We start from the raw sequence: 23,368 nt of genomic DNA on the forward strand, positions 1-23,368 counted from the left end.
ACGTGCTCACGCTTTCTCCCTCTCTCTCTCTCCTCTCTCTCAAAATAAACTTAAAAAACGAAAAGAAAAACTTGAAACACGCCACAGTATAAAGACATTATAACATTGAAAGAAATTACAGATGAACAATTGATCTGAAAGGTAGACAAGACCTTTCCAAACACAAAGCAAAAGAAGAAACATAGAGTTAAAATGATTATACTACAAAACTATATACCAAGAAGCGCCATAAGCAAAATTAAAAGAAAAATGACAAACTAGGAAAAATATCTGTAACACAGTTAACAAAGACTTAGTAACCTGATAGCCAAACAAGTACTTATGAATCAATTAGAAAAACATCAATATCGGGACACCTGGGTGGCTCAGTTGGTTAGGCATCGGACTCTTGATTTTGGCTCAGGTCGTAATCTCATGGTTTGTGGGATTGAGCCCTTTGTACAGCCCTGCATTGGGCTCTGTGCTGACAGCGTGGAGCCTACTTGAGATTCTCCCCGCCCCCTCTTCCTTTCTCTCTGCCCCTCCCTTGCTCTTTCAAGCTCTCTGGTGTGCTCTCTCTCTCTCAAAATAAATAAATAAACTTAAAAAAAAAAGGGGGGGAGGGCACCTGGGTGGCTCAGTAGGTTGAGCATCCGACTTCGGCTCAGGTCATGATCTCACGGTTCACGGGTTTCAGCCCAGCACTGGGCTTGCTGCTGTAAGCGAAGAGTCTGCTTCAGATCTTTTGTCCGCCCCCCCCCCCCACCCCTTCTCCACTCACGCTCTCTCAGAAATGAATAACATTAAAAAAGAATAAGAAAGAAAAACACCAATACTAAATTAGAAAAACACTGACGCTAAATTAGAAAAATGAGCAAAGGATATAAGCTAATGGTCACCAAAAGAAGAAATGCATGAAAAAACCAAATACAAATTCATCTAATCAAAGTAATATAAATTAAAAGGAAATATGATTGCCACATCCCAAGCTGACTATAGATGTGTTAACCCTGATTACAATGTGCGGGCACAGTGGGCTGGGATGCCAGAGCCACTGATGAAAGTGTGACTGGATTCAACCTTGAGAAGACAGGGTTTGGTCATGGGTATGAAGAGCCTTTTAAAATATCCATATGCCGGGGGCACCTGGGTGGCTTAGTTGGTTAAGCGTCCAACTTCAGCTCAGGTCATGATCTCACGGTTTGTGAGTCCGAGCCCCGCGTCAGGCTCTGTGTTGACAGCTCAAAGCCTGGAGCCTGCTTTGGATTCTGTGTCTCCCTCTCTCTCTGCCCTTCCCCCACTCACACCCTGTCTGTCTGTCTGTCTCTCTGTCTCAAAATAAATAAACGCAATAATTAAAAAATATATATATCAATATGCTGTAATGTAGTCTTTTCATTTCTAGGAATTTACTCCTTAAAACTAATCAGAGCTGCGCATAAAAATTGTATTCATTCAACAACTATTTATTGAATGCCTACTGTGCCCTAGGTTCTGGGACTTGGGAATGTGGCAACAAACAAAACCCGCAACAATCCCTGTTCTCATGGCTCTTACATGCTAGTGAGAGGAAAGAGAAAACACAATAAATTAGTAAATTATATGGCATGTTAGAAATTAAGTGCTATACGGAAAAATAAAACAGGAAGGAAAGCTGGGGAATGTGTGCCTGGGCGTGTGTGTTGGGGGGGGGTGGGCGGGTGATTTTGAAGAGGTGGTTAAGAAAGCCTGCTGAGAAGATGACAAGAAGTAAAGACCTGAAGGAGGTAAGAACTGAAGCCCAGCACAAGATTTTTCCCAGCAGAGGGAAGAGAAAATACTAGCAGTGGGGAGCATGCCCGAGGGCTCCATGTCAATAAGGAAAGGAGGGGCGGGTGAGCGAGTGGAGGAGGAAGTGAAGGGGAGAGTGGAAGGAGAGGAGGTATGAGAAGGGGGCAGGTTGTGGAGGGCCTTAATAAGCCAACGCAACGACTTTGGCTTTTACCCTGAGTAAGAGGGGAAGCAATTATTGCAATAGTCTTGTCGCCTGTGTATTCTCGAGACAGTGGCCAATGATCCTTTTAAAACAAAAGTCAGGTCATGTCCTCCTCTCCTCTCGCAAAACCCTCCAATGATGGTGATTGTGTTGTAATGATTGATCTGCTGAGTGTTGCTTTGTGTTTTGAATCTCTTCAAGTGTGCCAAAAGCTCTAGCATTTGAGAACGTGCCACCAAAATCAAACAACTGAGAAGCAGTTGTGTAACCAGTGGGTGTAATGGTTAAGGGCTTGAGCTTTACAGTTAAGACAGACCTGCCACTTAGGAGCTTTCCACCAATGAACCCTGGGCATGTTTCTCAATCTCTGATTCTTAACTGTAAAAACAGGGGAAATATTATCAACTCCATGGTGTCACAAAGATTAAATAAGACAATGCATTTATTTCTCAAAGTGAAGGGTGGGACATGAGATGATTTAAAAGGACGAAGAACTGGCACTAAAGGGTCATTTTGGAGGACAGAGGTCACAGCTAGGTTAAGAGGGGAGTGTCGTTTGAGGGGATGTACGAGGAGGAGGAGAACTCAAGGATTCTCGCTGCCTCCCATGTTACTGGAGGTGGGCAGGTGATGCGGTTTTGGCTAGTGGGCTGTAAGGGGAAGTCAGTCTGCTGGGAGCTCTGGGGAAGAATTTTACCACCCTGACTAAAAAGTGAGGGGCACACAGGCCTGCAGAGAGAGCTCTCTCTCCCCTTCCTGGCTGTGTGAGGATGCGGTGTCTTCCAGTGTACAGAGTTTAAGGAGGCTAAGGACAAAAGTTCAACGCACTGAGGGTGGTGGGGTAGAGGTTGAAGTGGAGCCTGGGCTCTTGATGACGTCACTGAGCTGAAGAGAACAACCAAAGGGCGCTTGGGTGGCTCAGTCAGTTAAGTGCTTGACTTTGGCTCAGGTCATGGTCTCATGGCCCATGAGTTCAAGCCCCGTGTCGGGCTCTGTGCTGACAGCTCAGGGCCTGGAGCCTGCTTCTGATTCTGTATCTCCCTCTCTCTCTGCCCCTCCCCTGCTCACGCCCTATCTCTCCCTCTCTCAAAAATAAACAAACATTAAAAAAACAATTTAAAGAGAATAATTGACCTAGGAATGCCCACCTCTGAACTTCCAAGGGAAATAATAAATGATTTATGGGTATATTTATAACTCTATAGGTGAGATCCAAGGACCACAGGCCAGTGAATCACCTAGGGACTAGTTTAACCCCACATCCCTGGACCCCACCCACCTCTGCTAAAATATTATCTCTGTGAGAGAGGCTTAAGAATCTGCATTTTAGGGGTCCCTGGGTGACTCAGTCAGTTAGGCGTCTGACTTCGGCTTAGGTCATGATTTCACGATTCATGAGTTTGAGCCCTGCGTCAGGCTCTCTGCTCTCAGCACTGAGTCCACTTCAGATCCTCTGTCCTCCTCTCTCTGCCCCTCCCCCATGTGTGCTGTCTCTCTTAAAATACATAAACTTAAAAAAGAAAAGAATCTGCATTTTATACTTCTCACAGTGGTATTGGTTTCCTTTTGCTGCTGTAACAAATTACTATAGACTTAGTAGCTCAAAGCAATGCAAATGACAGTCCTGAGGTCTAAAATCGTAGTGTTGACAGGGCTGTATTCCTTCTGGAGGCTTCAAGGGAGAATCTGTCTTCTTGTCTCTTCCAGTTTCTAGAGGCCACCTGCACTCCTTGGCTCGTGGTCCCTTCTTCCATTTTCAAAACACATCATTCCAACCTCTGCTTCTGTCGCCTCATCTCCTTCTTCTGCCCTTGACCTCCTTGCTCCCTCTTACAAGGACTCTTGGGATTACAGGGAGCCCAGCCAAACAATCCAGGATAACCTCCCCATCTCAAGATCCTTAATTTAACCTTATCTGAGAAGTTTCTTTTACCAAGTAAAGTAACTGTGGGGCTTGGGGGGTCGGATGGATGAAGGGCACTATTCTGACCACACTTCAGTTGATTATTGAACCATTAAAAATCATAGGTTTAAGCCACTGTTTGTTGGCTTTTCTGTAACCTGCACATGAAAGCATCCTAGTAAATCACTTACTGGTCATAAAAACTTAACCCAGTGGTCCTCGATGGGAGCAGAGGTGGGGCATGGAGGATGGATAAAAGGGTCGGGGAAAGCTAGGCACATTAGAATTGTTTGGAATCTTTTTCCAAAATAATATATGCCTGAGTCCTGCCCCAGACCTACAGAACCGAGCTATCCAGGTACAAGCACGAGGCACATGCGGGTGAATAAACCTCCTTGGGAGACACACCTGGCACCCCTGGCTAAAACCACTGAGTAAGCTCCAACTATGCCTTAGTTTTCTTATTGTAAAGTCTGAAAATAATGTATGTCCTGCCTATCTCCCATGGTCATATGAAGATCAAGCAAGGCAATGTATGTGGGAGCAATTTATAGTTGGTAACGAGTTATATAAGTATGATTGATAATTATTAGACGAAACTGATAAACAGACTGCAAATGATGGTAGCGGCAAGACAATTCATCCAGAGACATTCCAGGTACTTGGAACTAACAAAGTAAGCAAAAATCAATCTTTGAGAAAAAATAAGAAATCACAAAGCTCATGCATTATCATGTATTTCCCGAGTGTCTATTTAATCTTAAAGATGATTTTAATTTTTTTCCCTTCAAACCACAGATTATAAACAGAAATTAGGGGGGAAAATGGATTGGACATGATACTAGCCAAAAGAAAAAAAAAAAGACAACTAACAATTTGAAAGAGGAGGAGGAATTAAAATGTTGATACTGTAATTCAGGGGCGCCTGGATGGCTCAGTTGGTTGGGCATGCGACTCCTGGTTTCCACTAAGGTCATGATCTCACGGTTCATGGGATCGAGCCCCGCGTGAGGCTCTGTGCTATCAGCACGGAGCCTGCTTGGGATTCTCTCTCCCCTTCTCTCTCTGCCCCTTCCCCGCTTGCGCATGCTCTCTCTCTCAAAATAAAGAAATAAGATGTTAAAGAAAAAAAAGAGAATTCAAAAAATTGAGTGACGTGGGATTATTCAAAGTCGTGGCAAAGAGCACCATGCCCCTCCCTCACCAGCCCTGCCCAAAGGACTCTGTTCCAACAGAATGCCTTAGCAAACTAAATGATCCTGAATCGTGAATAAAAGCTACTACTATGCTCAATGCTCTCTGTGGGAAAAATGTAATTACAAGAACAATAATGGTATAGGGAAAGATTTTTATCAAACAAGCTCACATGAAACAAATTTGGGTGCTTAAAGAGAAACTTCAAACATCTACAGAATGCTCATGTATAGAATGCCTGTGTGCTGTATAAAGTGCATCACTGTACAAACCATAGCTGTTATAAATCTATACATAAGTTCTGCTGATGTGAATTAGTCATCACGCATCATAAGAGCTCAATACATCTGTATGGTTTGAGAGACCAAAACTGACATTGTCACCTTCATGGATGAAGGATGGCATTAGATCAGGCCATCTGCTGGCTACAGAGTAGACAGTAAGGATACCCCAGCTTTAAATCTGTACACTTATTTACAGATTATAAAGCATGTTGGCATCACCATCTTATTTGCTCCTCTCCCCCTAAAACCCCAAAAGCCAGCTACTACTATTGTGTTTTACATTTGAGGAACTGAGGTTCAGAGAAAACTTTCTCAAGATGCCACAATGACTGGGGCTCCTGGGTGACTTAGTCTGTTAAACATGCAACTCTTGATTTCAGCTCAGATCATGGTCTCATGGTTCATGAGATAGAGACCTGCGATGGGCACTGCTCTGACAATGCAGAGCCTCCTTGGGATTCTCTCTCTTCCTCCCTCTCTGCCCCCCCTCCACTCTGTCTCTCTCAAAATAAATAAATAAAGATTAAAAAATAGGGGCGGGGCACCTGGGTGGCTCAGTCGGTTAAGCGGCCGACTTCGGCCCAGGTCATGATCTCGCGGTCTGTGAGTTCGAGCCCCGCGTCGGGCTCTGTGCTGACAGCTCAGAGCCTGGAGCCTGTTTCACATTCTGTGTCTCCCTCTCTCTGACCCTCCCCCGTTCATGCTTTGTCTCTCTCTGTCTCAAAAATAAATAAATGTTAAAAAAAAATTTTTTTTTAAAATAAAAAATAGGGGCGTTTGGGTGGCTCAGTCAGTTAAGCGTCCAGCTTCGGCTCAGGTCATGATCTCACCTTTTGTGAGTTCGAGCCCCGTGTCGGGCTCTGTGCTGACACCTCAGAGCCTGGAGCCTGTTTCGGATTCTGTGTCTCCCTCTCTCTCTGCTCCTCCCCAGTTCGTGCTCTTTCTCTCTCTCTCTCTCTCTCTCAAAAGTAAACAAACATTTAAAAAAATTTTTAAATAAAAAAAGATAATAATACTTATAAAAGACCGCACAATGACCAAGCAATAAAGCCCAGACTGGAATCCAGATCTGATTCAAAATCCAATTTTCATTTTCAAATTTACTATTATAAATAGCACTTCACTTAACCTGAATTTCTAAAAACAAACTCACATGGGCACTTCAAGTGTGGTGATCCACCTATCTACTTATTTAGAAAGCAGCACGAATCAGAAAAATTTTAGTATCTTTTTAAATATATATACATTATCTCTTTCTTTTTAATATATACACACACACACTGGCTAAGCTTCTATAAACAGCTCTAGCTCAGAGTGAAATTTTATGACTGAACCTCAAACACTTAAATAAATAGAAAATGCTGAGATGGTCTAAGCTAGTAAACAAAATCATTAGCTCTAAAAACAAAAAGCTCAAAATGTACCAGTTTCACAAGTATTTGCTTGCTCTAAGAAATGCTGCAGTTATTCCGATGGTGTATTTTACTCTTATTTATATTTCTAGTGGACTACTATGTTTCCATGCAATTTCAACCCACATACGTCGATGACACATGCAGAGCTTAAAATGCCATGATTCATCAAGGCTGCCACAGTCATGCAGTTCGGTGACATACCGGCTGGATGTGAAGCTGTGCTCTGCGTAACATATGCACATGCTCTCCTGCCCCCGCGGCACAGCGTTTGTAACCCCAGCAGAGCATATCTGTCTACCTCTGACCCACCCTCCCACTCGAGGGAGAGACAAACCGTGAAACTGAAGTGAATAAAAAAGGATTATACAAAGGCACCCTTAGTCAGAAGTCACTTTTTCCACGTTAACAATAGAAAAGTCTTTACTACGACTTAGGCCACTTGTGCCATTACCTTTTGGTTCTTTGCAGAAAAACGAAAGGACACAGTACAGACTATTTAGAGATTATTTCCCATGTAATTAAGCAAACTGTAGTCAACATCTTCTCACGTGCCTAACAACACGAACTCTGGAGTCAAAAAGCCCCGGGACAGACAGGGTTTCAAGTTCCAGCTTGACCACGTGTTGGCTATCTGACCTTCGGCAACTTGCTTAAGCCTCAGTTTTCTCAGCTGTAAAAAGGGGATAGAGCCAGGACCTGAGGCAGGTGTTACTGTGAGGGTTCAGTGAGATTTATGTATGTAAAGAAGTTAGCACAGCCCCCTGAAAATGATACACAAAGGTCTTTGTTTTTAATAATTACTTAAGTTCAGCACCGCACTAGTAGTCGCTGGTGTTGGAAGCAGGGCTAACTTTGCTCATTCCCAGTAGGCCTAGTCTTCGCTGCTATGATGAATCTCATGTATGGGGTTGGGACACACATTACAGCACACTAGACATTAGATGGAGCCCTGCAAACTTAAGGCATCAGGCCAGACTGAAGTGTAAGAAAAAGGCATCTTTACTGAATAAATCTCATCATCTGACCTCTACCTCTGTACCTGTAGTTCCATATAAAACCACTTTTTTTCTTTGCCTAACATTTACTGCCTATCCACTGTGCGAGGCCCTAGTCTACATTTTAGAGAAGATTCTCTCACAAATATTTGAGAGAATGTCAGATGTCTGAATTGTTATTTGTAATTCCATCCTTCTTATTCCTTCGATTTAATTATATTCTGATGTGATAATGTGTACATAACAAATTATAACAAAGACTGAGAAAAATCAGCTACTTTCTACAATGGCTTTAAAATATAAGTAACAGGAGCAACCAGCATGCCTCTTCCTACTTTCATTGCTATAACTGAGCTACAATGCTTTCTTATTCCACCTAAAAAAAAGTGCCAGTAATGTCTGGCAAGTGAACCCAAAGAAACAGAGAATGAACACCAAAAATGTAGAAAGCTTGAACACCTCATTAGAAATAAATGTACTCCTTGTTCTTTAATATCCACTATACCTCTGAGTAGCTGAATCTCCAACCTCTTGCATTGCTCTGAAAAATATTGGTGCTCATCTCCATTGGCTCAAACTTCTACCCCTAGGTTGGTGGGTTATGAGCTCGAATGGTATAGCAGGATTTACATTTGCCTGTGAGTGAAGAAATACTAACAGGGGTGCCTGGGTGCCTCAGTTGGTTGAGTGTCCAACTCTTAATTTCGACTCAGATCATGATTGTGGTTCGTGAGTTCAGGCCCCATGTCAGGTTCTGTGCTGGCAGTGTGGAAGTCTGCTTGAGATTCTCCCTCCCTCTTTCTCTGCCCCTCCCTGTTCACTCTCTCTCAAAATAAAAACAATTTTTAAAAATAAATTAAAAAAAAAAAAGAAATACTAACAGTGGTTGAAATAACAAAGAGTTTATTTTTTTCCCACAAAATTAAAAGTGTGGGGTTAGGCAGTCCAGGACTGGAAGGATGGGTCAAATGTAACCTTCCACCTCATGGTCCTCAGAGTCACATGAAGGCTGCTACCTACCAGCTATTTCATCCACATTCCAGATAAGAGGAAAGTCAAAAGTCTTGTCTTCATGAGGTTTTGTCTTTTTATCCAAGAAGGGATATCCTCCCTGAGGAAGGGGGAAGAATCTGGTTTCCAGAGTTGCTACAATATTAGACTCAAATGTCCAGTGTTCAACAAAAAGAAATTACAAGGCATTAAACAAAACAGAAGAGGAAAGTATGGCCCATTGAAAGGGAAAAAATAAATCAATGGAAAATGTCCTTGAAAAAGACCTACTGGAGATATACTAGACAAAGATTTTAAAACAACTATTTTCAAGACACTCAATGAACTAAAGGAAAATGTGAAGACAGTCAAGAAAATGATGTGTGAAACAAAATGAAAATATCAATAAAGAGATAGAAAACCTTTTTTTTTTTTTTAAACGTTTATTTATTTTTGAGACAGAGACAGAGCATGAACGGGGAGGGTCAGAGAGAGGGAGACACAGAATCTGAAACAGGCTCCAGGCTCTGAGCTGTCAGCACAGAGCCTGACGCGGGGCTCAAACTCACAGACCGTGAGGTCATGACCTGAGCCGAAGTCGGCTGCTTAACCAACTGAGCCACCCAGGCGCCCCAGAAAACCTTTAAAAAAAACTAAAAAGAAGCTCTGCAGCTGAAAAGCACAATAACTGAAATGAAAATTTCACTAGAAGTATTCAATGGTAGATTTGAGCAGAAGAAAGAATCAGCAAATTTGAAGATACGACACTGGGAATTATTGAGTCTGAGGAACAGAAAGAATAAAATTGAAGAAAAGCAAGCAGAGCCCAAGGGAGCTGTGGGACAAGTGAAGCAATAAACTCATCATGGGATCTCAGAAGAAGAGAGGAAGGGGTAGAGAGAATATTTGAAGAAATAATGCTGAAAACTCCAAAATGTGATGAAAGACATGAATACAAACATCCAAAAAGCTCACCTAACTCCAAAGTTGATGAACTCAAAGAGATCCACACTGAGGCATATTATAATAAAACTTTCAAAAGACAAAGGGTGAATCTTGAAGGCAGGAAGAAAGAAGTCAATTGTCATGTACAAGGGAATCCTCAATCAGGTTATCAGTACATTTCTCATCAGAAACTCTGTAGGCCACCAGACAGTTAGCCAATATATTCCAAGTTCTAAAAGAATGAAACTGTCAACCAAGAATCCTACATCTCACAATACTGTCCTTCAAAAGGGAGGAGAAAGTCAGACATTTCCAAATAAATACAAGCAGAGGGAGTTCATGACAACTAGGCCTATCCTGCAAGAAATGTTCTCAGGAACCCAGCAAGGTTAAAGGAAAAGACTCTAAACAGAAACTTAAAGACATCTGAGGAAATAAAGATCTCAATAAAGGTAAATACAAGGACAATGATAAAAAACAGTATTATTGCAAAACTGGTTTTTAACTGCACTTTTTATTTTCAATATGATTCAAGACACAAATAGATTTAAAGAAAAAAAATTATTAGTGGTAAAGCTAGTATTACTGTAACTTTGGTTTGTACTCCAAATCTGTTTTTTTTCTGCAATTTAAGAGACTACTGCATAACATCAACAACCAAAAGGGGTTGGGATGGAGCTACAAATGAGCAGAGTTTTTGTATGTTATTGAAGTTGGGTTGGTATAAATTCAAATTAGAGTGTTACAACTTTAGGATGTTAAACGTAATCCCTATGGTAACTACAAGGAAAGTAGCTATAGAATATACACAAAAAGAAATGAAAGAACTTTAAACATTTCACTATTAACAATTGTCTCAGCACAAAAGAAGACATTAATATAGGACATGAGAGACAAAAACAGCTATTAAGTCATAGAGAAAACTAATACCACAATGGCAGAAGTCCCTCCTTATCAGTAATCACTTTAAATCAGTTGCATTTCTATACATAACAATGAACAATCTGAAAAAGAAAAGCAATTCAATTTACAATAGCATCAAAAAGAATAAAACACTTAGAAATTAATTAAGGAGGTGAAACACACGTACAATGGAAACTAGAAAACATTGCTAAAGAAATTAAAGAGAACATAAATAAGTGGAAATACATCTCATGTTCATGGATTGGAAGACAATATGGTTAAAATGTCAATACTACCCAAAAGACCTACAGATTCAATGCAATCCCTATCAAAATCCCAAAGCTGTTTTTTTTTGCAGAAATAGAAAAACCATCATAAAATTCATATGGAATCTCAAGGGACTTGGAATACTGAAAGCAATCTTGAAAAAGAAGGACAAACTTAGAGGACCTATACTTCCTGATTTCAAATTTTACTACAAAGTGACAGTAATCAAAACTGTGGTATTGGCACAAAGACAGACATACAGATGAGTGGAACAGAACAGAAAGCCCAGATACAAACCCTCACCTATATGGATAAATGACTTTTGACAGGGGTGCTAAGACCCTTTGGTAGGAAAGGATAGTCTTTTCAACAAATGGTGTTGGGAAAACCAGATATCCACATGCAAAGGAATGAAGCTAGACCCTTACCGTAACACCATATACAAAAATCAGCTCAAAATGGATGAAGTACCTCAAACATAACTCTCAAGATGAAAACATATGACAGAAGCCTCATGACATTGAATTACGCATTGATTTATTGGCTATAACACCAAAGGCACCAGTAACAAAAGAAAAAATAGACAAATTAGACTTTAAGAAAATTTACAAATTTTGTGCATCAAAAAACACTGTCAACAGGGGTGCCTGGGTGGTGCAGTCAGTTAAACATCTGACTCCTGATCTGAGCTCAGGTCATGATATCACAGTTCCTGAGTTCGAGCCCCACATCAGGCTCTGCTGATGGTACAGATCCTGCTTGGGATTCTGTCTCTCCTTCTCTCTGTTCCTCCCCTGCTTGTTCGTTCCCTGTCTCTCTCTCTCTCTCAAAATAAATAAATAAAAACTTAAAATAAAATCCACTGTCAAAAGAGTAAAAGGGCAACCCACAGAATGGGAAAAAATATTTGCAAATCATATACCTGATAAGGGATTAATATCCATAATATATAAAGAACTCCTAAAAGTCAGCAACAACAAAAACAACCACCTGATTCAAAAATGGGCAAAGGATTTGCTTTGTTTTGCTTTGTTTGTTTTTAAAAATTTTTTAATGTTTATTTATTTTTGAGAGAGACAGAGCATGAGCAGGGGAGGGGCAGAGAGAGAGGGAAGGAGACACAGAATCCAAAGCAGGTTCCAGCCTCCGAGCTGTCAGCACAGAGCCTGATGCAGTGCTTGAACTCACAACCATGAGATCATGACCTGAGCCAAAGTCGGATGTTTAACCAACTGAGCCACCCAGGCGCCCCAAAATGGGCAAAAGATTTGAAGACATTACTCCAGAGAAGAAGTATGAATGACCAGCAAGCACAAGAAAAGATGCTCAACATCACTAATCATTAGAGTAATCCAAATCCAAACTACAATGAGATATTATCTCACACCCGTTAGGAGGGCTACTATCAAAAAACCAGAAAACAACAAGTGCTGACAAGGATATGGAGAAACTGGAACCCTTGGGCATCATTGGTGGGAATGTAAAATGGGTACAGCCATTGTGGAAAACAGTATGGCAGTTCTTCAAAAAATTAAAAATAGAATTACCATACGACCCAACAATTTCTTCACTTCTGGTATATACCAAAAAGAATCAAGAGCAGGGTCTTGGAGAGATATCTGTACACCCAAGTTCGCAGCAGCATTATTCACAGTAGCTAAAATGTGGAAGCAACCCAAATGCTCATCAATAGATGAATGGACACGGGAAATGTGGTATACACATATAATAGAATATTGTTCAGCCTTAAGAAGGCTGAAGTTCCTGAAAGAAATTCTGCAATATGCTACAACATGAATGAACCTCATGCATGGATGAAGACATTATGCTAAGTGAAATAAGCCCATCACAAAAAGACAAATACTACATGATTCCACTTATTTGAACAAGTACTTAGGGTAGTCAAAAGCAAAGACAGAAAGTGGCTACCAGGGGCTGGAGGTAGGGGAGAATAGGAAGTTATTGTTTAATGGGTATGAAGTTTCAGTTTTACAAGATGATAAGAGTTCTGGGAATGGATGGTGGTGATGACTGTACAACAGTGTATATGTATGTAATACCCCTGAACAGTGTACTTAAAAATGGCTAAGTTCAATGCTATGTTATATGTATTTTACCAACAAAAACAAAATGAAAACCACCACCACCACCACGGAAACAGAATGAAGTAACAGGGGGAATAGATATAACATTGATAATTAACAAAATTTGCCATAAGTGGTAAAAGACTAGGCTTAAATTTATGATTTCGTTGAGGGGGAAAAAAAGAATTAAAGTGTCAATGATTATTAACAATTGAAACAGCTTTGTATTGGTCAGTAATCACCACAATGGCATCTTGGACTTATTCATATAACCCTTTTCCCTGAGGAACTCCATATGTTTCCTACATATATTAACTTTTCTCACAAGGTTAAATGAGACATTTTCCAGAGGATATTTGCATAAAGTAAAGGAAAGAAATACAGAATATAGAACCTCCGAATGAACCCTGGGCCAAGTACTATGCTAAATGTGTAACATACGTGCCTCATTTTCTCCTCCCAGAGACCCTATGAGGGGGATTCGGAAAGGTTAGGTAAGCCTTATTCACAGGCCGTCATGAGAAATGCAAACTGAGTCTTGTCAGGTTCACTAAACCTGAGTGTGCTGAACCGAAGAGACTCTTCATTAACCCAGTACTCACCCGTTATCAAAGAGGTTTGCAAGAGCAGGCCTTGTGAGCAGTATGTACAGTGAAACAAACAAAAAGGTCTCAATACTGAGGTCCACATGGTGAAGTCGTCAGTGCTAGACCAGTAGAAGAAGGGAGAGAAAAAGGAGGGAAGGAAGCAAGAGAGAGGCAGAGCTTTGGTCACTAGGAAATAACTCCCAAAGACTTACAGGAACTAAAACCACGTCACCTAGGGTATTATTCCCTTTAATTCAAATATCAGTTCACAGATGGGTAGCTTTAACTCAAGGAAATTCAACTTTAAAGAACATGTATGCAACATACTTAAGGCCAGAATATATTCAAACTTGGTAGGATATCATATAGCCATTAGTTAACATTAGAATGTGCTCCTGAATATACAGAGTTTCTAACTCAATCCGAGCTTATTTCTAGGTCTTTAACCATTCTGTAGACATCCCCCCCAAAAAGTGGTGTCACAACATTATTACTAAGCAAAACACTAAAAATACCAAAACACAATGGATGCTATTCTTATTTGAGCACATATACAACTCCCATTGTTATTAAGAGAGCCAAGCACACACTCATTTGGAGGAAAAAAAAAGAAATACCGTGTAATGCCTCAGAGTTATTATAAGTGATGCATTAGCTTCCTACGACTCAATAAAAAAAGCAGAGACTGGTTAAATTTACAGTTTTCAAATATGTACATGTCCAATCAAATTATTTATTTTGTGTTAATTTTAACTTAAAAAATTACTCCACATGAAATGGTTGCATCACTGATAGATTAGATCATAACACTCTTTTCAGAAAAGCAAAGATAAGTTTAGTAAGTTTAAATAATATACTAAATAAAGGTTCCCTTTCACATCTGAGAAAACATGTGAGTTAAAATCAAGTATGGGGACTTCTGGAGTCAGTTTCATAATTACTTATGACCCCACAAGCAGTTAGAGCAAAAATTCTTTATAGGAATTGTTTTTTTTTAATTCACAATTATGTGGCTGCGTACATAATCACCACTAGCTATGCAGATCATAAGGTCTGAAAAGCAAATAGGTACACTCTCTGGATTTTGAGACCTTGGTCTTTCTTTGAAGAATGGGTGTGGTAGTGGTGGGGGAGGGAGCCCTTAAAGCTGGAAGAGGCCTGGGAAGCTCACCCAAGACTTTGATTTGAAAAAGACAGATAAACCAACATTGGGTCCACTTACTGCCTGGTTGCAACAGTGGATGTATTTCTTTTACCGCAGCGTGTGTGTGGAGGGGGTTGACGTGATTTTTAATCGGATATTACCAAAATGAGTTTACAACACTTTTTGTTTTTCAACTATTTTTTTTTTTTTTTTTTTTTTTTTTAACTAAAACATCTTTCCCCCCAATGGACAAAGACTTGGGCCCTCTAATGGCTTCGTACGAGTTGGCTTTTAAGACCTGGAAACTGATTGGGTGATAGTTAATCTCCAAGATTAAAATCACTTAGTGAATATTGTATTGTTCCACTGTTCTCACTGTCATTTTGGCATTTGGGGCCTCGCTCTGCTGCTTCTGCTGGCGCACTTACCAGCTAATGAAACCTAGCCCAGGAGCAGCTGCCTGAATCTATGTCAAACTGCATCTGGCACCCATCTATCTTCCAGCCATCTAAATTCACCTCTGAAATCATACAAAAGCAGCGCAGAGCTCCCTGCAGCCACACCAGCACACCAGTCTTTGTTTCATCCAGACTGTAAAGCAATTTTAGACCTTTTGTTTTTTTAATTTGCCACATATTTTAGAGCGGCAGCTTTTGAAAGGAATGACGGAAAAGTTGTTTTTGTTTTTTCGTTTTTTTGTTTGTTTTTTTTTTTTAAATCATGAGACTATCAAGTCTTAAAAATATCCTGTTAAAATTTGGTAGACCATCATTAGCACAGTTTTGGCTGAAACAGTACATTTAGGGGCTTGCCAGTAGAGACACACTGGTGCCGACAGATCCCAGACAAGGAGGCGAGTCTGCTTAAAATTCTTGAGTTGTCACGGTTATTAAATATGCTGTGCCACAAAACCTTCCAGTACTCAAGGTTTGCTCCGTATCGGCTCTGCTAAATTATCAAAAATGCTGGTTTTAGCAGGAAAATACTTAACATGTGAACTCAAGGAACATTATTTTCAAGGGTCATTGTACGAGAAACGTTTTCCTGAATGAATATATATTTAATACATATGGAATACATTTATTTAATAGATATAAAATGTAAATATTTTACAGATGAACCTTTTTCCAAAAATAGTAATTAGTTGGATCAATCTCAAACAATTGACTCTTCTCCTGCCCTCCTGATGATAATGACCTTTATAAAAGAATACTATTTTCTTCAACTTCAATGGCTAAGGCTTGTGCCATTAAAAAGGAGTGTAACAGGGGCACCTGGGTGGCTCAGTTGGTTGGGCTTCCGACTTCAGCTCAGGTCATGATCTCGCTTTTCTTGAGTTCGAGCCCCTCTGTGCTGACAGCTCAGCCTGGAGCCTGCTTCGGATTCTGTGTCTCCCTCTCTCTCCCCCCAGCTTATGCAATGTCTCTCTGTCTCTGTCTCTCAGAAATAAACATTAAAAAAAAAAAAGAGTGTAACAAAAAAAGAAGAAGAAGAAGGGAAAGGGGGGAGAGAGAGAGAGAAAGAAAAGAAAAAGAGAAAGAAAGAAAAAAGTGTAACAAACATGTACTAAAGGATCTACAAGGAAAGCCAATCTCAGATGATGCCTCAAGCAAGCTTAGCTCTTAGGTTAGAAATAAGTGAAAAAATGGTGGGTTGTTTTTTTTTTTTTTTTGCTCATTCATTGATTTTATTCAAATATATATGTTCGAAGCATACATATATATATATAACCAATTTCTCTTTAGACAGTATTCTGTCTGCATCCTATACTTTCTTTTTATTATGCATTTACCGTTCCAAACTTTTTGGGTGTACAGTTCATTGGCATTAATATTGTACATTCATATTGTTGTACAATGTACAACATTCATATTGTTGTACAACCATCACCTCTTATCTGTTTCCAGAAATTTTTAAAATAATCTCAAACAGAAAGTCTGTACTTACTAAACAATAACACTCCATTCCTTCCTGCCCCCAGCCTCTGATAACCTCTATTCTACATTCTGTCTTTATGAGTTTGACATTTTAGGTGCCTTATGTAAGTGGAGTCATGCAATATTTGCCCGTTTGTACCTGCCTTATTTCACTTAGTATGTTTTCCAGGTTCACCTATATATATGTTGTTGCATGTATTAGAATTTCATTTCTTTTTAAGGCTAAATAATATTCTGTTCTATGTATATACCACATCTTGCTTAACCAGTCATCTGTCAGCAGGCATTTCAGTAGCTTCTACCTTTGGCTACTGTGAGTAATGCTGCTCTGAACATTGGCATACTAGGATGCGAGTTCCTGCTTTCAAGTCTTTTGGGTATGCCCTAGAAATGGAATTACTGGATCATATGGTAATTCTATAACCTTTCGAGAAACTGAAGAGTAGCTTTTTAAAACAAAGCTCCTAAAACTTAAATTTGTCCTTGTAATGAGTCATACATCAGTTTCACAACTAAAATTCTTCCTCTCTCTAGTGAGGAGGTTACCGGTTCCCTCCATGTTACTAAACTAATGGTCATCCTCAGTCCTTTTCTTACTTGACTTGAACAGCTGATCGGCCGATCACTCCCTCCTCCTCCAGGAAACGCCTTGTCCACTTGGCCCCCAGGATCCCACCCTCTTGGTCCTGCTCTGTCACTGGCCACACCATCTCAGCCTCTCTCAGCTGGTTCTTCTCCCTCTCCCTGACCTCTACAGGGTTCCTGGGGTTCAGTGTTTGGAATTCTTCACTATACACCTTCCTGGAGATCTCATCTAGTTTCATGGCTTTAAATACCATATAAATGCTGGCAACTTGCAAACATAAATGTCCAGTGTGTATACTTCTCCTCTGAGCTCCAGACTGGAATACCCAACTGCCCATTCAACGTCTCCACTTAGATGTCTCAAATTCAACATGCACTCCTCAACTTCCTCCCAAAGCTGCCCCTCACCACTCCCCCCCCCCCCCCGCCCCAGATTTCTCTAGTTCAGTTATTGGCAACACCATTTGTCAAGTCTTCTGCTCCAAAACCTTGGAGTCATCACTGATTCCTCTTTCCTTCATACCCCACATCCAATCTGTCAGCAAATCCTGTTGGCTCTGTCTTCAAAATCTAAATACAAACGGATAATTTCTCATATTTCGATTGCCACCACCCCAGTCCACTTTTTGCCCTAAAGTACTGAGATAGCTTCTGAAGTACTCTTGCTTTTACCCTGTTCCTCTACTGTCTATTCTCAATACAGCAGCCAGAATGACCCTTCTGAAAATGTTAAGTCAGGTTGTGTCACTGCTCCACTCAAAATCCTCCAGTACCTCCCCATTTCACTTGAAGTAGGACCCAAAGACTTCACAACATCCTAAAGCACTCTCTATGCTCTGCATTCTCATTGTTTCTCTAATTCATTACCAAACCACTCTCCCTCACTCATTCTTGTTCCTTCCAAGCTGGCTTCACTTCCTTGCTAGTCCTTGAACACACTAGACACCTTTCTACCTCAAAGCCTTTACATTGGCTGATCCTTTTGCCTGGAACTCTCTTCCTCCCCATACCTGCATGATTTTTCCCTTAATTCCTTCAAAATTGTTCAAGTGACACTGTCCTTTGTTTTTAAACCCTGTATAAAATTGCAAATTACAACCCTCTCCCTCTTGGAGTCTTTTCTGTATCCCCAAATGCCAAACGCTGAGCAATCCTTTAAAACTTTTTTTCCACAGCACTTAGCATTTCCTCATATATTATATAATTTATGTATTATGTTCATTGTCTTTTGCCCCAGTTAAACTGTAAGCTCCGTGAAAGCAGGAGATCCCCCACCCCTCACCTACTGATTTTGTTCACTGTTGTATTTCGGGCATTTAGAAGAGTGTCTATCATGAGGCAGATGTTCAATCGATAGTTTTTAAATGAAGAGGTCAGCAGAGAGACCCCTTCATTTTGGGATGTGCCTAATATGGCTACATTCAACTGTTCAGCCTCTCTCCCTTAAGGCAACCCACAAACAGTTTTTAAGCACCTCCTATGAGTCAGCCACTGTACTAGCTGCTGGTGAAATACAGATATCCATCCCTTCCTTCATGAGGTTCACAGCCCAATGGAGTTCTCAGGAGTTCATAATTTTTAATTTAATTTTTTGAGATAATTATATTTCCACACGCTGTTGTAACAAACAATACCAAGAGATTCCATGTACCCTTTACTCAGTTTCCCCCCAGGGTGGCACCTTACGAAACTATAGCACAGGATATTAGCATGGATATAGTCAGGATACAGAACCTTTCCGTCACCACACTGATCCCTCGTGTTGCCTTTTTATAGCCATATCCACTTCCCTCTCTTTACCCATCACCTTTCTTAACCCCTGGGAATCACTAATCTGTTCTCCATTTCTGTAATTTTGTCACTTCAAGATCACTCTATGCATGGAATTATACAGTATACAACCTTTCGGGACTGGCTTTTTTCACTCAGCACAGCTCACCCAAGTTGTGGCACGTATCATTCGTAACTAGTATGCTGAACATACGAGTTAGTTTCTCCATTCACTCATTGAAGGATCTCAGCTGTTTCCAGTTTGGGACTACCATGAATAAAGCTGCTATAAACATTCATGTACAGGTTTGTGCATGAACTAAGTTTTCATTTTTCTGGGATAACTGCACAGGGGTGCAACTGCTGGGCCGTGTGGTAGTGGCATGTTTAGCTTTTGAAGAACCTGCCAGCCTGTTTTCCAAAGTGTCTACGATATGTTACATTCCTACTAGCCATGTATCTGTAACCTACTTTCTCAGCATCCTCGCCAGCATTTAGTGTTGTCACTATTTTTTTTATTTTAGCCATTCTGATAGATCCGTTTGTATCTCCTTGTGGTTTTAATTTGCATTTCCCTAGTCTAATGATGTTCAACACCTTTTTGTCATCTGTATATATCCTTTGGTGTAATGTCTCTTCATGTCTTTTGCCCATTTTTAAATTGGATTGTTTGGTTTTTTTACTGTTGGGTTTTGAAAGTTCTTTATATATTTAGATATTAGTCCTTTGTCAGATATTTTCTCCTACTCTGCAGCTTGTTTTTTCATCTTATTAACATAGTCTCTCATAAGGCAAACTTTAACTTCGATGATATAACCTGTCATTTCTTCCTTTCACAGATCATGCATTTCATGTGTACTGCAATTTATTCTGTAATGGATCAGAGTCTTAAATGAGTCAGAGTTTGCCAGACTGAGAAAAGGGAAAGAAAACATTCAGGACTAATGTATCAGAATGCTGATACTAGCTATGATGCCAGTGGCTTAAAAAATATGAGAACTGCAGAACTCTCTGACAATCCTATACTTACAATAATACTCTATATGTATAACTTCTTTATAAGAGGATGGGAAGTAAGAGCTCTGTGTTTATAATATCAAATATTTGGGGCTTGGCTAATGTAGACACTTTCTATAAAAACAAGGAAATTACTAATGCCAAGCTCTCTGAGATAATATACAATTCTAGATACTAGAAATGGAACTCTGAAAGAATTTTTCTGTACAAATAACGTGGTGGTAATTAGATTTAAAAAATTTTTTTTTAATTTTTACATTTATTTATTTTTGAGAGACAGAGACAGACAGTGCGTTAGCACGGGAGGGGCAGAGAGAAAGGGAGACACAGAATCTGAAGCAGGCTCCAGGCTCTGAGCTGTCAGCACAGAGCCCGATGCGGGGCTCGAACCCACGAACCGTAAGATCATGACCTGAGCCGAAGTCAGACGCTCAACCGACTGATACTCAACCAAGAGTATTCTAAGTAGAGGGGCTTCTCCTTTATTTGACAGGATCATGTTTACAGAATGCTCTACAAAATTTTCTAGATAATCAATGAAGCTTACCTCTTTCAGAATGCCAAAACGTTTTCTCTTCACCACAATGGAAGACTCTGGATCATCATTACTAAATCTAAGTATTTTACTATGTGGTAATGTTGTTAAATGAGCAAAGCTTTGGGGCTACCAGAGAATCGGTTGCCCCTGTATCAAATTCCTCTGAACTGCCAGCTTAGTTTTAGCTTTGGCCTTCTGTACCTCCCTATTTGTTACTGGACATGATGCCTACTTCTCACTATACTTCCTCCTAACCTGCAGTGGTTTGGGAAGCCCTGTAACTAAGCTAATAAGAATTCTATCTGTCTAAATTAAGAGTAATAGGCTCTGAACGAGGACATGATTTTACTCACCTCTTAGTAAAATGCATTAGTGCTTTTCATGCGATAATCATTTTAATGCTGTTGAAAGCTTTGGGCAGAGCCTTCCAGCTTCCCCCAATATGTATTCTTCCTTTCTTCAGTAACAACGTAATTTTTAGTTGAGCTCATGACTGCTCGGCCAAAGCCTGAATTTCCTAGCCTTTTTTGTAGCAGGTGGGGGTGGTGGTGGCCACATGACTATGTTCTGGCAAATGGGATAGAGAGCTTAAATGACGGCTTATGTGACTTATGTGTTGTGCCCATCTTTCCCCCGAGTCTGTGCTCCCTTTCCAGTGGCTGTTTTCGTGGGTGTTGCGCCATCCTAGACAAAGGTAATGCTCCAGGGTAGTGAAGTGAAAAGATAGAAAGGGATATGATAACAGTTCTAGTGTATTGTTCCCTGGTCCTTTATCTATTACATCTTTGCGTATCACTAATATTTTCAAGAAATGCCATCACATTCTTAAAACGAAATGAATTCTAAGTTAAAATACATACTATGTAGAACTTTCTGAGAGGAATGTTGTGGTAGGCAGCCCCTAATATGGTCCCCCATTGACTCCCGCTTCCTGGTATTCAGGTTCTTGTGAAATTCCCTTCTCTTGAGTATAGGCCGACCTGGTGACGCACTTCTAACAAACAGACGCAGCAAATGTGACGGGATGTCGCTTTCAAGATTAGATTTACAAAAAGATTGTGGCCTCCATCTTACTCACCCTTTCTTGCTCAATTGCTCTGATGGAAGCCAGACGCCATATTGTGCTATTCTAGACAGAGGCCCACAAATCAAGGAATTCCTTCCAACAGCCCATGAGGGACTGAGGCCTTCATTCCAACTGCCTATAAAGAACTAAATCCTGTCCTCCTGTCACTCACCAGGTGAGTGAGCTTAGAAGTAGATCCTCCCTCAACCATGTCTTCATATGAGACTACAGCCCTGCTTGGCATTGAGAGACCCAAACACAGAGGCACTCAACCAGGTTGCACCCAAATTCTTTACTCACAGAAACTAAAATGATAAATACTTATTGTTTTAACCTAAGTTTTGGGGTAATCTGTTATATAGCAATTGATAATTAATATAGCTGTTCTAAAACAGAAATATCAATGATAAGAGGTCACAGTTTCAAAAAGTCATACATAAATTTCATTTCATGGTTTTGCTATTTTTATACATACTAGAAATTTGTAGGTAGTGCTCATGTGAAAAAGAAATACATATTATAGACTATGAAAATAACTTTATTTATCTTTATACAATTGGACACTAGCAAATCAGATCTTTGAAAGTAACCAAACAACTAATTTTACTAAATATTTTGCAACTAATGATTTCATATCAAAACAATGATCTCTATGACATAGTCATAAAGATTTCTTACTCTTTTCCACCAAAATAAAATAGTATCTTGATTATAATATAATTCAGGATCAAGCTCTAATTGTGTGACATTTATAAAATGTTATAAAATCCATGAGATACCAATAATAATAAGTATATTTCTGAATGTTCAGATTTGGAAATGTTTAATGATTAGTAATTTAAATATTTGTATCTTGGTAATCCCAACTCCCTAAATCAACTTTTTTTCTCCAGATTCATTTTTTTTAACTTAAGTGGAGCAGAGAAATTTTTTTAACAGGTTTACTGAGATAGAATTCACATATCATACAAACCATCCATACAAAGCATCTAATTCAACGGCTTTTAGTATATTCACAGAGTCATCCAATCAACTGCTTTTTGCACTTGGTGTTTTGAGAGGCCAGGATGGAAAGAAAATAGAAGGAAGGGAGTTTTACAGAATCTACCACCCTCTTCAAAGGCTAAAGCCCCGTCTTCCAAAGTTAAACTGCAGGAATTTTCTCAAAGTTTATTCTCCTTCAGACAACTGGCCCAAATTCCTAGATTCCTTTTCAGTCTTTAGTTTACTGACTCTGCCCTCCATGCCTGCAGCCCTACATTTGCTCCTGGCCACCACTCTCCCCTTCCCTCTAGCTGCAGATTGAAAGCACATGGTACTCTCTAGCGCAGAGCTCCTGTAGAGTGTGTAAAATGCCAAATGGGAGACAGGTATGCTGAGATGCTGATCCGTCAGTCTGCAGGGCAGTTACAGAGGGCCCAAAGCAATGCCAAGTCTTCAGCCAGTGCCTCTGCTCGCGCTCTTCAGTATTTTTTATGTGTCACAGCATGAAAAAGATCGTGACACATTACTCTAATTTGACTTATTTGGTGAACATCGACACCAACTAGGTTCCATTACGCTGCTAGGTACTGGGGCAACAAATAAAAAGACAGTCCCTTTGAGTCTGAAAACGGGACATATAAGTAATTACACTGTGATGTGAGCTCCAGAGTAATGGTGTCACAGATCGCAGCAAAGAAAGCTCCGAGAACTGGTTTGCAAAACAAAAGAGAAGAGGGAAGGAAAAAAAAAAAAAAAAAAAAACAGGTGAGAAATGGCTGCCTCTAGCTGAGGAATTGCCTTCTCAG

The 23,368-nt window shown here is 40.1% G+C and overlaps 1 protein-coding gene across 4 annotated transcripts in view; it reads right to left on the reverse strand.

The window, feature by feature from the left end:
* The window catches only part of SERTAD2 (SERTA domain containing 2), a 116,039-nt gene that overhangs the window by 36,762 nt on the left and 55,909 nt on the right, over positions 1-23,368 (reverse strand). For 2 of the 4 annotated variants that reach the window (XM_053890739.1, XM_053890737.1), the window contains exon 2: positions 13,537-13,640. The exons of the other annotated variants lie outside the window; for them this stretch is intronic. The gene's annotated coding sequence lies outside the window, so the exon portion shown is untranslated. The remainder of the gene's footprint in view (positions 1-13,536; positions 13,641-23,368) is intronic. 4 annotated transcript variants of the gene reach the window in all.

Source organism: Panthera pardus, unplaced genomic scaffold (assembly GCF_024362965.1).
Source record: "Panthera pardus isolate Hobbes unplaced genomic scaffold, ASM2436296v1 HiC_scaffold_25, whole genome shotgun sequence".
Taxonomy (NCBI): domain Eukaryota; kingdom Metazoa; phylum Chordata; class Mammalia; order Carnivora; family Felidae; genus Panthera; species Panthera pardus.